The following is a 14,149-nucleotide window of genomic DNA, read 5'->3' as shown; positions in this document are numbered from 1 at the left end:
TGTGTGTGTTCGTGTGTGTTCGTGTTCTAAAGTGGTTACCCCTCCGGAAGGAGGCTCACCAAGCAAGCAGGCTCATGGAGCCTCCCCATGGAGTAATACCAAGCTGTGTTTATAGTGCCAGCTCCAAGCACTAAGCTCATATTGCCGGTCTCCCCCTTGGCCTTTCTTCCCTTCCTTCCCTTCCTCTGTCTTCCCCTCCTCTTCCCTCCCTTACATAAAAGGAACCTCAGAAAGGTTTATGACTTGCCCATAGTAACACAGCTCGGAAGTTCCAGAGCCAAGATTTGAACGGAGACTTCTTTTTATTTTGTAGCCCAGTGCTCATCCACTCTTACACCATCCAGGAGGATGTAAAGACACAGCCAAAGACACAAAGCGCTCCTGCTTAACTCTTCACTTCCTCCTGTGGCAGAGCAGCTACTCTTCATTTGTCTTTAGTTCTTCATTCTTTTTTCTGGTAGGTGAAAGGACAGAGACCATCCTTTCCTTTGGTCTCCCAGCTTTTCTCACTCCATTCTCTGGGGGCCTCGTTTGAGACCCAATTAGTTAGGGTGGATATTGATCAGTAAAAATAATAGTTAACATTTCTTAAGTGCCTACTATAGGCCTGGCATTGTGCTAATCACTTTTTTGATCCTCACAACAACATTGGGAGGTAGATGTTACTACTATCCCCATTTTTCAACTGAGAAAACTGAAACAAACAGAGGTTAAGTGATTGCCCAAGGTCACACAGCTAGTAATTGTCTGAGGCTGGATTTGAACTCAGGCCTTCCTGATTCCATGCCCAAAGCTCTATCCACCTAGAATGCCACCTAGTGGCACCTAGAATGTGTCTATAGGATTACTGTTAGTAACAAATTGAACTACCACTGTATAATTGCTAACTCCCTTAGACTTTGACTCTCCATTCCAGATCTGATATAAATAACCCTAGGGTCTGCTTTCTGCCCTTACCTGCTGACTCTTGCTAAAAAATTTAATCATATGTACTTCAATTCAACAAACATCTGTAAAATGTCTGGCATATGTAAGATAATGTTCTACAGCCTAGGTATACACACTAAATCCAGAAATAGTTCCTATTCTAAAGAATGGTAAAATCTACTTGAAGAAAAAGGACATACATAAATAACTATAATAGAAATTAAATGATAAATGTGTGATACTATCTGTTGCATTTTTTTCCTTTTCCTTTGCATTATTTGCACTGTTCTTAACGTGAAGCACCAAAAATATAAGAAAAAGAAGGCTGCATTGCCTGGGGCATTTTAACTTAAAGATAATTGCAAAAACTCTTATGTATCTTAAGAAGTACTTCAAAAATATATGACCAACAGCTTATTGGTAAATACCAGTACCAGTGGATAAGTGGTCAAAGGATTTCAAGAGACTCCTAAAAGAACTTCAAGCAATGAAAGATTGCTCCAAATCAATAATAAGAAGAAAAAATGCAAGATGAACCATCTCTGAGATTTTCAACTGGTATCCATCTAATTGAAATGGAAGACAAAAATGAGAATAGTCAATGTTGGAGAAGTTGTAGAAAGATTGGCACATTAATACACCGCTGTTGGAAATTTGAATTAATCCAATCATTCTAGAAAGCGATTTGAATTATGTTAAGAAAATGTCTCAAATAGCCATGCCCTTTGATCCATATCCCTGTAAGTATATATCCCAAGTCAAAGATAGAAAGGCTCCAACAGACCAAAAAAATTTATATGAGCACTTTGTGAAGTAAGAAAGAACTAGAAACAAAGTAGTTTCCATCAATTGGGGAATGGCTGAAAAAAATTGCAGAACATGAATGTAATGGAATTATTATTGTATTTTAAGAAGTGAGAGGCAGTGTGGTATAGTAGCCAGAGAGCCAGACTTGAAGCCAGGAAGACAAGTTCAAGTCTTACCTGAGAAATACTGTCTGGAGACCCTGGAGAATCATTTAAGCTCTTACTGCTCTAAGAAACTGTCTAAGATTACCTTCATTGGTAGAGAGACTTTCCTCGCTCAAGTTCCCTATACCAACAAAATCACAGATCTAATCTATCCCTAAGATATGATCAATAAAGAGAAGCATAGAAAGACTTAACATGAACTGATGTAAAGTAAAAAAGAACTGGGAAAATAATGTACACAAGGATGACTACAATAATATAAATGAAAGAACAACAGAATTTAAAATTAGATGTAGTATAATTATCATGATCAAGTCTAGCCCCAAAGAGGACATAAGGATAAAGAGAACAAAGAAGGTATGAGAACATACCCTCCTTCATTCTTTGCAGAGATGGGAGACCAAAGATGTGGAATACTACACATCCTATAAACTTAGTTGATGTGTTGGTTAATTTGTGGAACTTTTTTTCTCTTTAAAAAGTTTTTGTTATAGAGGAGGGCTCTCTAGGTGGGAGAGAGGAAGGATATATACAGAAATGAGAAAGATATAAAAATAACTGCATAAAAGACATATGAAGAAAGATGCTAAATGCATCCAGAAAAAGAAATAATAAATAGAAGTGTATATAGAATAATTACATTTATCTATCTATCTATCTATCTATCTATCTATCTATCTATCTATCTACATCTAAGGGTAGCCACATCTATGGTGGGGGAGGAAAAAAGGGGGGTGAAAGAAATTTACATGATAATTTTGTTGTGTATCTGAAAGAAATAGCATGTTGTATATAGTAGGTTTGCAGTTTCATGTACAATCATCTTTTTAAAATGTACTATGTTATGGAAATGCTTATTTTATTCCATAATTAAAATAAAATACATTTTTAAAAAGAGAAAGGCCACCAGAATCTATTGCAGAGGAAGAAGTAAAGAAATCCTTCAAAATAACATAAAATCCTCAAATTAAATTTTTTAAAAAAGAACAACTGCTATAAATGTGTGCTCATCCATAATGTGAATGTATAATCCTTTTGTATACCTGTGAATTATTTTTTAGGAGGGGGGCAAACTAAGTCATATATGTAATGCTTTATTAGGAATTTTCATATTTAATATCATAGAGGAGATGAAACCAAACTTGGACTGAGGATAATAAGTGGTTGGGAATCAAGAGACCCAGGCAGGCAACTCCTATCTGTGCAAGTGCAAAAGAATTGGAAAAGGAATTTAGAGGAGGTCCAAAAGGTGCCCTGCAAATGGATTTGGTTTGGCAACTCTGGGTTTGGAATACCATTTGGAAGTTGACACAGGGATCAAACACTGAAGGTTTCTAGACCCTCCTCCTTGACCTACTTACTTTTCTGCTTATGGTGCCAACTTAAAATAAGTGCTTCTCTGAAAAGGAGCATCCCCTAGTCTTTAAGTAGAAACAAATGGTCATTGAAACTTGTATTAGAAGTCGGGGTGGGGGGAGAGATCATTTCCAGCTGTAGCCATCAAAACTTCCTGGAGGCACCTTAGTTTGGCTTGGAAGGAATAGAAGGATTCATTCAACAGGTAGGTGGAGATGGGGGTGGAGGAGAAGCCAATTAAAAGCATGGAAGACAGGGAAGGGAAAGAGAGAAAGCATTTAATGGGCACTTACTATATGCTAGACACTGTATTAAGCACTTTGCAAGTATTACTTCATTCACAACAACTGCAGATGGGATAAGCAAACGCACAAAGGAAAGAGGGCAGGAGGGAAAAGGAGCACACTTTTAGTTTAAAAAAAATATTTAGAAGCAACATATTGTAACAAAAAGGACAGAGGCTTGAGTCAGAAAATCTGGGTTCAAATAATGACTCTCTTAAACTACTTGAGACTCAGTTTCTTCATCTGTAAAAGACGTTAGGACTAGATTGCCTTTAAATTCCATTCCAAATCTAAATCCATGACCCTATATAAAATAGTACTGTGTGAGAAATAAAACTGTAAATTCAATAATAATTCAAATGAATAATAGTGCTTTCAGACTTTCAAAGCATCCCATCTACTCTCAGCTCCTTCAAGACCTTGCTCCGTCAATCACCTCTTCTCCCACTTGCAAATTCCCCTCTTCTCCTCTGGCTTCCTTCTTTCCACAAAGAAGTGGAGAAAAAAATTATCTTAGATATCATCTAGGAGTCAATCTATAGAGGAGGAAACTGAGTCCCAAAAAAGTTAAATGACTTGACAAGAGGTCATGTATATAGTATAGTCAGTAGCATGATTCCAAATGCATTGATCTTTCCATTGTGCCAGGATATATATCTTGCTTCTCTTTTTTTTACCACCAACTCACACAACCACTTGACATTTGGATCCTCTTCTCATCACTTTACTTAAATTCCTTTCTTCAAGGTCATTTCCTAATGACCAGATCTTTTCTTGATTCTTATCCTCCTTGACCAATTTGCAGTATTTGACACTATGACCCAACATCTATTTCTGCCTATGACCCAACATCTATTTCTGCCTACTCAACCCCTTGGCTTTTGGTGAAACATTGCACTTTCCTGGTTTTCCTAGTTTTCAACACAGTTCCCTATTCTGTCTCCTTCATTGACTCTTCTTCCTTCTTTTTTTTAAATCATTTTGGTTTTTTTTTAAACTATTTTTAACTATTTTATCTATTTATCCATTTTTTAACTATTTTATGTGGATCCACAAAGGCTCTGTCCATAGTCTTCAATTCTTTCTTATTAATGTTCTCTAACTTGAACTTATTAACTCTCATGGCTTCATTTATATACTCTATGTGAATGACTTACAAATCTATATGTATATGCCCAATCTTTTCCCAGAAATACAGTTCCACATTTTCAACTACCTGGTGGACATCTCCACTAACACCTGCAACTCAAGAACTCCAAAACTCAATTTATCATTCATTCCTTCCCTCTATTTATTGGATGGTACCAAAATTCTCCCTGGAGACTCTGGGAAACTTGAAAACCCTGAGTTTTCTTTGACTTCCCACATCTCCTCATTTCCCAATCCACTTAAGCACTCCCAGGAGAGAGAGTTTTAGACATGAAGGACAGCCAATGAAAATGTCCCCAGTCAGGAGATGGAGTGTTGCGTCCAAGGAAAAGCAAAGAAGCTAGTGTTACTGGATAGCTAAAGCTAATAGTAATAATAGCATTTATATAGCACTTTGAGGTTTGCAAAACACTTAGCACATGTCATCCCATTTGGTCCTCAAAACAATCCTTTTAGACAGGTGCTATTTATTATATCCCCTTTTTATACATAAGGAAATTGAGTGAGAGGCTAATTGACTTGCTCAGGGTTCACATAGCTGGTAAAGATATGAGTGTGGATTGAACTAAGGGCTTGCTAATTCTAGATATAGCACTCTATCCGCTTGGCCACCTAGCTGTTTTTTAGGTCCAACAAGTAGACCAGGGTCACTGAAGGGCAGAGTCCATAGAAGGAAGGGAGGTGTAAAAGGCCTAGAAAGGTAAGAAAGGACCAGATTATGAAGGACTTTAAAAGTCAAACTGTACATTTCATATTTGAGGTAGACTTGATAAATGGTAGCCGAACAGTAGATTTCATATCAGTGGAGGTGATAGAAGTTTCCTTCTCTATATATTGGAGTTTATTGAGTTAGGCCATGAAATGGTCATATCTGTGCTTTAGTTAGACCACTATGGTGACTGAGTGGAAGATGAACTAGAATGGGAAGAAACCAGTGGCAGGGAACCAAAAAATAGGCTATTGAAATTGTCCAGGTGTGATGTGAGGAGGGTCTTTAATGAGGTTTGTGGCAGTGTCAGAAGAGTAAAAGGGGCATATGTTCTAAATGTTAAGAAGTTGTAAAAGCCACAGGCTGTTTCCCCCCCCAAACCCTTACCACTTTCTACTTTCACTTTCATTGTAGAGGGCAGCACCATCCTCACAGTCCCTCAGGCTCCAACTCTAGGAGTCATCCTCCATTCCTTACTACATCTCATCTCCATGTCCAAACTGTTGCCAAGGCCTGCTGATTCAGCTTGGCTACATCTCTTGAATATACCCCCTTCCTTCCTCGGACGCCGCTGGAGCACTCTGGAGCAAGCCCTTGTCACCTTATTCCTGGTCTACTGAAATAGACTGTTGTGAGTCTCCCTGACTCAAGTTTCCCCCCACTTCAATCTATCCTTCTTTTAGCCACCAAAGTGATTTTCTTAAAGCACAGGTCAGAGCCTGTCATCCCCCCCTCCCCCTTGGTAAACTCCAGTGGCTACTTATAAGCTATAAAATCCTTTATGCAAATTCAAAAGCCTTCATACCTTTCATAACCCCTCTACCTTTCCAGTATTTTTATGCCTTACTCCTGCCATGTATGCTTCAGTCCAGTAACACTGGCCTTCTGGCTGTTACACAAACAATGCACTCAATCTTTTAGTTCCAGGCATTTTCTCTGACTGTCCTCCATGTTTGAAACACTTTCTCTCCTGAACTCCTCCTACTGACCTCCCTGGTTTCCTTTACGGCCCGACTAAAATCTCATTTTTTTTTTACAGGAAACTTTACCCAATGCCTATTCATTCTATTGCCTTCCCTCTGTAAATTATTTCCTATTTTTTGTATGTATGTATGTGTGTGTGTGTGTGTGTGTGTGTGTGTGTGTGTGTGTGTATGCAGTAGGTAGAGTGCTGGGCCTAGAGTCAGGAAGACTCATCTTCTTGAGTTCAAATCTAGCCTCAGATATTTACCAGCTGTGTGACTCTGGGGAATTCTCTTAACCCTGTTTGCTTCAGTTTCCTCATCTGTAAATGAGCTGGAGAAGGAATTGGCAAAGCACTCCAGCATCTCTGCCAAGAAAACCCCAAATGGAGTCAAGAAGAGTCGGACACAACTGAAACAATTAAACGACAGCAAGTTTACTGTAGAAGGTCTTACATTTCCCTCAGTCTCCTGATGGAATTTAAAGTCATGGGAGAGCAGCTGTTGGAGAAAAGGATTACCTAGAAAGTATTTATTAGTGACATGATTTTGCACTCTTTTAACCAATTCTTTTCATCCTTGTGCCTTCATCTTTAAAGTCCTTTCCTCATCCTTCAGGTCCCCACAGTTTATCTTTGCTAATAGTCATGGTGTCCTCAATATCAAGTACTAGAGTCATGAGGGTGGCCCATGTAGCCAGCCCATGTCTCCTCCCAGAACAGGCACTAGTACAACTACCATTCATACCATTTGGAGACACTGTAGGAACCTGGGGGCTATGGCTTTTGGGTCAAAATGTAAAAGGAGGAAGTCAAGTACAATTAGTGGGGCAGGATTCATGAAGAGTGATAAGTAGAGACATATATACAAATTCTATATAGTTTGAATAAACAAGTGTTATTAAATATCCGCTGTATGCCAATAACTATACAAGGTGCAGAGTGATACAGAGGAAAAAACAATGTAATGAGCTTACTTTATATTGGGAGGAAACAACATGGACCTATATAAATAAACACAATATATACAAAGTAACTTCTGAAGGAAGGAGCAGATCTAAAATGAAAAGCAGTTTATAAAAAATAGAACAGGGTATCTAGAGGGCACAATGCATAAAGAGTTACATAGGAATTCCAAGAGAAATAGGATTGACATGAATGGTTGTAAAGGAATAAAAATGAGTGATCAGGGAAGGGATCTTGGCAGCCTACAACTCAGAGTCAAAGGGTTTATCTTCACAGAAGCAATGGCAATATTGATTTGATAATCCATTTCTGATAAAAATTTGGAAGAGTAGAAGGGTACCTCTTATGATCTGCCTGGTGGTTGAGGCAAGGACTATTATAGTCCTGAGACCAGGCAGAAGAGTGAGGCACCTTTAAAGTTCCCAGAAACCCAGTCACCGGCCATGGCACCTCTACTCTGAGGCCACTCCAATGTACAATAGATTATCTCCCCTTCAATGGGGAACTGGAGGGATTGTCTCAGGAAAGTCTTTGATAGCTCAGATGAAATGGATGAATACTTACAAAAATACGAAACATTAAGAAATATATTTTATAAATAACTAAATAATAATAAATTATCCAAATAGTTCAATAGTAGGAAAAAAAAGCAATTTAACAAACTAGAAATGAACTCCCAAGGAAAAAAATTCCAGGACCAAATGAATTTACAAGTAAATGCTTATAACATTCAAAGAACAATACCCTAATGTAACATAAACTGGGAAAAATAGGAATAGAAAGGACTCTTCCAAATTTTATATGCCTTAAATATGGCTTTAATACCAAATGAGTAAAAGATAAAGTAGAGAAATAAAACTAATTGATTTTACTAATTAACATTGATGCAAAATATTAAATAAAATATTAGTAAATAGACTACAGTTTAATATATTCAAAAATAAACATTATGAGTAAATTGGATTTGTGCTAGGAATACAGAATTGTTCAAAATAAGGAAAATTAAAAACATAAGAGAACATATTAAAAATTAACAAAACATATGTTTTTATCAATAGGTGGTGATTATACTTTTGACAAAATTCAACACCAATTTATGATTTTAAAAACCAATTAGTAAGTGCAGTAATACATGGACTTTTCCTTATCATGGTATGTACTATTTATCTCAACGAAAAAACCAAACAAACATTATGTATAATGGAGAAAGTTTAAACTTCTTTCCACTAAGATTAAGGGTAAAAAGAAATGATGCTTATTGTCACCTCTACTGCTTAACATAGTGCTAGAAATGCTAGCTGTTAGAATAAAAATAGGAAAATAAATAGAAGGAATAAACATAGGCAAAAATGAAATAAAACTATAATTTCTTGCAGATGATATGATGATCTACTTGGAGAATCCTAAAAAGTCAACTAAAATTTATTTGAAACAATGAATTCATAAAAGTTGTAGGATACAAAATAAAATAGCATAAATGAGCAGCCTTTTTGTATATCACTAATAAAACTCATCAAGATGAGATTGAAAAAAAAAGATTCCATTCAAAATTACCACAGAATGTATATATCTATATCTATATCTATATCTATCTATCTATCTATATCTATATCTATATCTATATCTATATCTATATCTATATCTATATCTATATCTATATCTATATCTATATATCTATATCTATATCCATATCTATATCTATATCTATATCTATATCTATATCTATCTATATCTATCTATCTATCTATCTATCTATCTATCTATCTATCTATCTATCTATATATATATATATATATATATATGGCAGTCTAAAGTATTTGGCCTAGCACTCTATCCATGGCACCACCTAGCTGCCTTTGAGGTAGAATGAACTTCTAGGGTGAGGAGGTTTCTGTAGTACAGAAAGTCCAGAGTTGACTCTTCTCACTAATGCCAGTTGTACTTGTGGGAATATACATCCCAGGTTTATAGGGGAATGTTCTGTTACTACTCTTCTTACTATGCCATTTCACCAAACGCCTTTGCTAATTGTGTCATCGGTTTACTGTGAAATGTGAACACCCCATTGGAGATTCATAAGCTACATCTAAAAGTGTAGGCCTGCAGAGTACCCTGTGCCCAGGGTTCTCTTGGAGATCTCTCCCATAAGAGTGAGTTTGGAGGTTGCCCTGCAGGGATATATGCAAACAAATATTTACAAATTTAGTTGAGATCAACAAAAACGTTCAAATGAATATACACTATTGTCCCCCTTTACATACCAATTTCATTCCTGCCACTTAGACAAAGAAATAGGGTACACATGAGCAAGAACTTCAAAAGATTGTTTGTGAAAGTATAAACTATTATTTGAAGATTTCAAAAATTTTTCAACAATGTTAACTTTAACAAAATAGTCCATATTGTTCTGTTTCCTTCTATATCCCCTTCTGAACTTATATTTTCTAAATGTCTTCTGATCTTGATGGTCCCACACTCAGGCTCTCCTTGTATCCAGCTTTGTAACTGTGGGGGGAAAAATGTACCTACTCAAGAGTTTTCCCTTTTCTTGATTCTTACCTCTCGAAAGTATGCGCAGGTGTCAGGAGTCCTTCATTGTGTTTTCAGTTGTCTTTTGGGACCCATATAGCTCTCCTGGTCAATTACAAGGGCTCTTTCTATTCTAAAATTCCATCCCCAGATTTCACAGGGGGTAGGTAGATGGGCACAGGAAGCCAAGAACAATCCCAGAAGGCTCGTTATGATACCAAGAGTAGAGGTTTGGGTGGAGGAGGTCAATCGCAATCCGAGGTGGTTTTCCATTGTATCTCTATATAGATATAGATCTCTTTGTCTGGACATATAAATTACATATATTTATATTTATATATAGGATAGCTAGGTGAACACAGTAGTAGAGTGCTGGGGCTGGAGTCAGGAACACCTGAGTTCAAACCTTGCCTTAGACAATTACTAGCTGTGTGACCCTGGGCAAGCCACTTAATTTGCCTCAGTTTCCTCATCTGTAAAATGAGCTGGAGAAGGAAATGGCAAACCATTCCAGTATCTTTGCCAAGAGAACCCACAAAGGGGTCATAAGGAGTTAAACATGACTGAAAATGACTAAAAATATAACACGCATACATATGTATGTATGTATGTATGTATGTATGTGTGTGTGTGTGTGTGTGTTTATATAGTGCCATGCTGCTTTCCAAAAAGATTGTACCACGGAAAAGTTTTGTACCTCTGAAAGCTTCATATTTTTTCTTTCCATTGACCTAGCAGCATGGAATTTTATCATTTCAAAATTCAAAAAAAATATTTTCCAGTTTAACAAGGATGGTATGTCATAGTAGCTTTAATTTGAATTTCACTAATTATTAGAAAATTTGAATAATTTTTCAGTTTCAAGATCCACCTGATCATATCCTTTAACCACCTATTTATCAAAGACTGGATCTCATCTATTCTTATAGATCTGATTGTAAACTTTCACCAGTAAAGTTTGTGTCAGAAATATTTTTCCAATCTGTTTCTCCCATTTTTATTTTGGATACATTGCTTTTTTATGTATAAATTATTTATATAACTGAACGAATTTATTTTCACTCATAATTTTTTCTATTTGTTGAATAATTAAGAATTTTCTACCTCTCCATAGTTGTAATATAATATTAATTATTTTTAATCTTTTATGATTTGTGGTTTCAATAGATAGATTATGGATACATTGAGAATTTATTTATGATACATGGTATGAAATGTATTTCAATTTTTCTGTTTTTTGGCCATACTACTACCATCCAAATATTTGTTAAAGCCATTTTGCTAATTCATTTATTTAGTCTAAATAAGCCATCATAGCATATGCAAAAAAAAAAAACTATTTTAGCTTTTTTTTCTTTGATTTCTTTTCCTAATTTATTACCATACCTAACATTCTATATGTGACTTGTGGCCCAGAGTCCCAAGACTTGGACTTAAAAGAACCAGATCTAATTTTGAGATCCAACAGCAATCCCAGCATTACATCAAGGCCCAACATCTTGTCAATTGCAAAAAATCTTTCCCGGTCCCACTTAATACTAATATTTTCCCTCTGAGATTACTTCCAATTTACCCTATGTCTTGTTTGTGTTTAGTTGCATGCATGTTGTCTCCCTCATTAGAATGTGAGCTTCTTGGAGGGAGGAACTGGGTTTTTTTTGTTTTGTTTTGTTTTTGTGTTTCTTTGTATCCACAGTGCTCAGCCAAGTGCCTGTGCACAGAGTAAAAGCTTAACAGAGGCTTGTTAATTGACTGACTATTCCTACCAGCAACCCATACTCTTTGCTTCTCACCACTAGGAGTAAGGAAGGACTCTGATCATTTGGACCTCCAGAGAACCTCTCCTCTTCCCTCCTCCTCACCTAATCCATCTTGCTGGGGCAGAGTTGGCCTGGCTGTTGATTGGAGGGTAAGTAAAACCTCATGTCCATTCTATGCCTATCCATTCCCCAGACTGAATTATGTCCTTTGAGGACACCACTTGCACTTCCCCAGCATGTATTTTCCCTTTCCAACTCTTACTCAGAAAATAATAATCAAATTAGCATTTTCATTATTACTAGAAAGGGTGTGACAACCTATTACCCTATAACACTCATCAGAATTTTTGTGATTCTGCAACACAAGAACAAAATTCTCCTCCTTAGCCATGACTTCCAAGCCCCTCATACCTTCCATGTCATGCTTAACTATATTGGGTCTCTGTCCAACTTTACCCTCTTTTTCCATTGTTCTCTGTGGAACTCTTGTTCTATCATTAACAAACAAACTGCCCTTCATATTAGACCTTTTCTTCTCATACTCTTTCCATCTCCTTGAAGTCACAGAAACCTGGCTCTCTCCTAAAAACATTGAATTCCTGGCCATTTTTTCCAGGACAGGATCCACCTTTTCTCATTGTTCTCTTTGCCTTCCACTCTAGTTAAATGAGTGGTTTTGAAAGGTTGTGCAACAATACACTAATATTCTTTGGAAATTTTGGATGATATTGCAGATGAAAGAAAATTTATAAATAATTCTGTTTAATGTAAGTTTTATTTTCCCAGCATCTGTAGTATGGGTATGATATTCACAGCACAAATAAAACGACTATTTTATGTACTTGCTTACCTTGAAATGCATCAGACCTTGAACTTGCAAAGAACTCAACAAAAACAGCTGCTCTTATTGAAGGGAAACAACACAAGTTCAAGTCTCCCTATTCTCTAGTCCTGCTGCCAATTTAAACATTCAGTAATCCTCATAACGAGCAAAAGAAAAGTTGGAGAATCACTAATTAGTATATATGTACATGTGTATACATACACATATAAAATATAATATTATAATAATCAATATTTTTAATTAATATTAAAACAATTAACACTAATGGCATAACAAACACATTATGTGTTAACAATTATAATTAATAGGATGCATGTACATACACATGTATACACTTACATATATGTACATACACACATGTGTATATACCTTCATATACATGCACGCACATAAACACACACAGCTAGGTAGCACAGTGAATAGAGTGCTGGGCCTGGAGTCAAGAAAATTCATCTTCCTGAGTTCAAATCTGGCCTCAGACTCTTACTAGCTATGTGATCCTGGGCAAGTCACTTAACCCTGTTTGCCTTAGTTTCCTCATCTATAAAATGAGCTGGAGGAGGAAATGAGAAATCACACCAGTGTCTTTGCCAAGAAAACCCAAAAATGGGGTCATAAAGAGTTGGACAAAACTAAACAAAAATATACACACATATCTACATTGTATATATAATGTGTAGATATGTATTGTGTATATACATATATAACATATAACAACATATACATTATATAGAATGTGTATCTATACCAATAATATATAATGTACATATGCTACATATATATGTACATTCACACATCATATATAATGGATATATATGTTATATATAATGTGTGCATTGTATATATGTATATATATCTACATATTTACACATACACATACATACATATATACATATATGTGTATCTCCCTTTCACTCTTTCCAAATCTTGATGGCTATCTATTTTTTCTCTAGGATATTCTTCACCCTGCCTTTTTTCTGAAGGACTTCAATATTTCTCTCATAGTCTTCCTCTCTATCTCAAGATTTACCTTTAGTTACTCTTGAGGACCTCAGTTTACATGTTGATATCCCCTTAAATATGTTCGCTTCCAAGTTTATCAACTTCCTCAACTCCTGTGGTCTATACCTTCATTCTACCTCAGCCACACACAGGGCTAATAATACCCTTGATATTATCATCACCCACAAATATTCCACCTCCACAATCCATAACTTTGAAATTCCTCTATTTGACCACAACCTCCTGTCCTTCCAGTTCTCCCTGTGACTCATTCCTCCTAAGCCTATTTTTCTATCCTCACCCCAAGCTCCAGTTACTCCACCCCTCCTTGCTTTCTCAGTCTATGATCCGTCCTCTGGCCTCAATTTCTTTCCTTCAAAATCTCAGTCCTTCAGTTAAGTAGTCCTCGTGTGCAATATGTCCTACCTTTGCCCTATTACTTGCTTGATGCTTTGGGTTCTCTTTTTAGACCTAACCTTGGATTACCATAACCATCTATCTGTTCCACTCCTGTTCATTCTACTAAACTGAGGTGGAGGGAGCCACAAAAGCTTGTTGACTAGGCCAAATACATATCTAATCTCATCTGAGCCCTTACTGCCATTGACTTCTAATCTCATTCCACTCAGCAACTTTTCCAGTCTCTTCCCTTCCCTTCCCTTTCCTTCCCTTCTCTTCCTTTCCATTCTCT

Source organism: Phascolarctos cinereus, unplaced genomic scaffold (genome assembly GCF_003287225.1).
Source record: "Phascolarctos cinereus isolate Bilbo 61053 unplaced genomic scaffold, phaCin_HiC Scaffold_1;HRSCAF=81, whole genome shotgun sequence".
Taxonomy (NCBI): Eukaryota; Metazoa; Chordata; class Mammalia; order Diprotodontia; family Phascolarctidae; genus Phascolarctos; species Phascolarctos cinereus.
Note: the sequence above shows the minus strand (reverse complement) of the source record.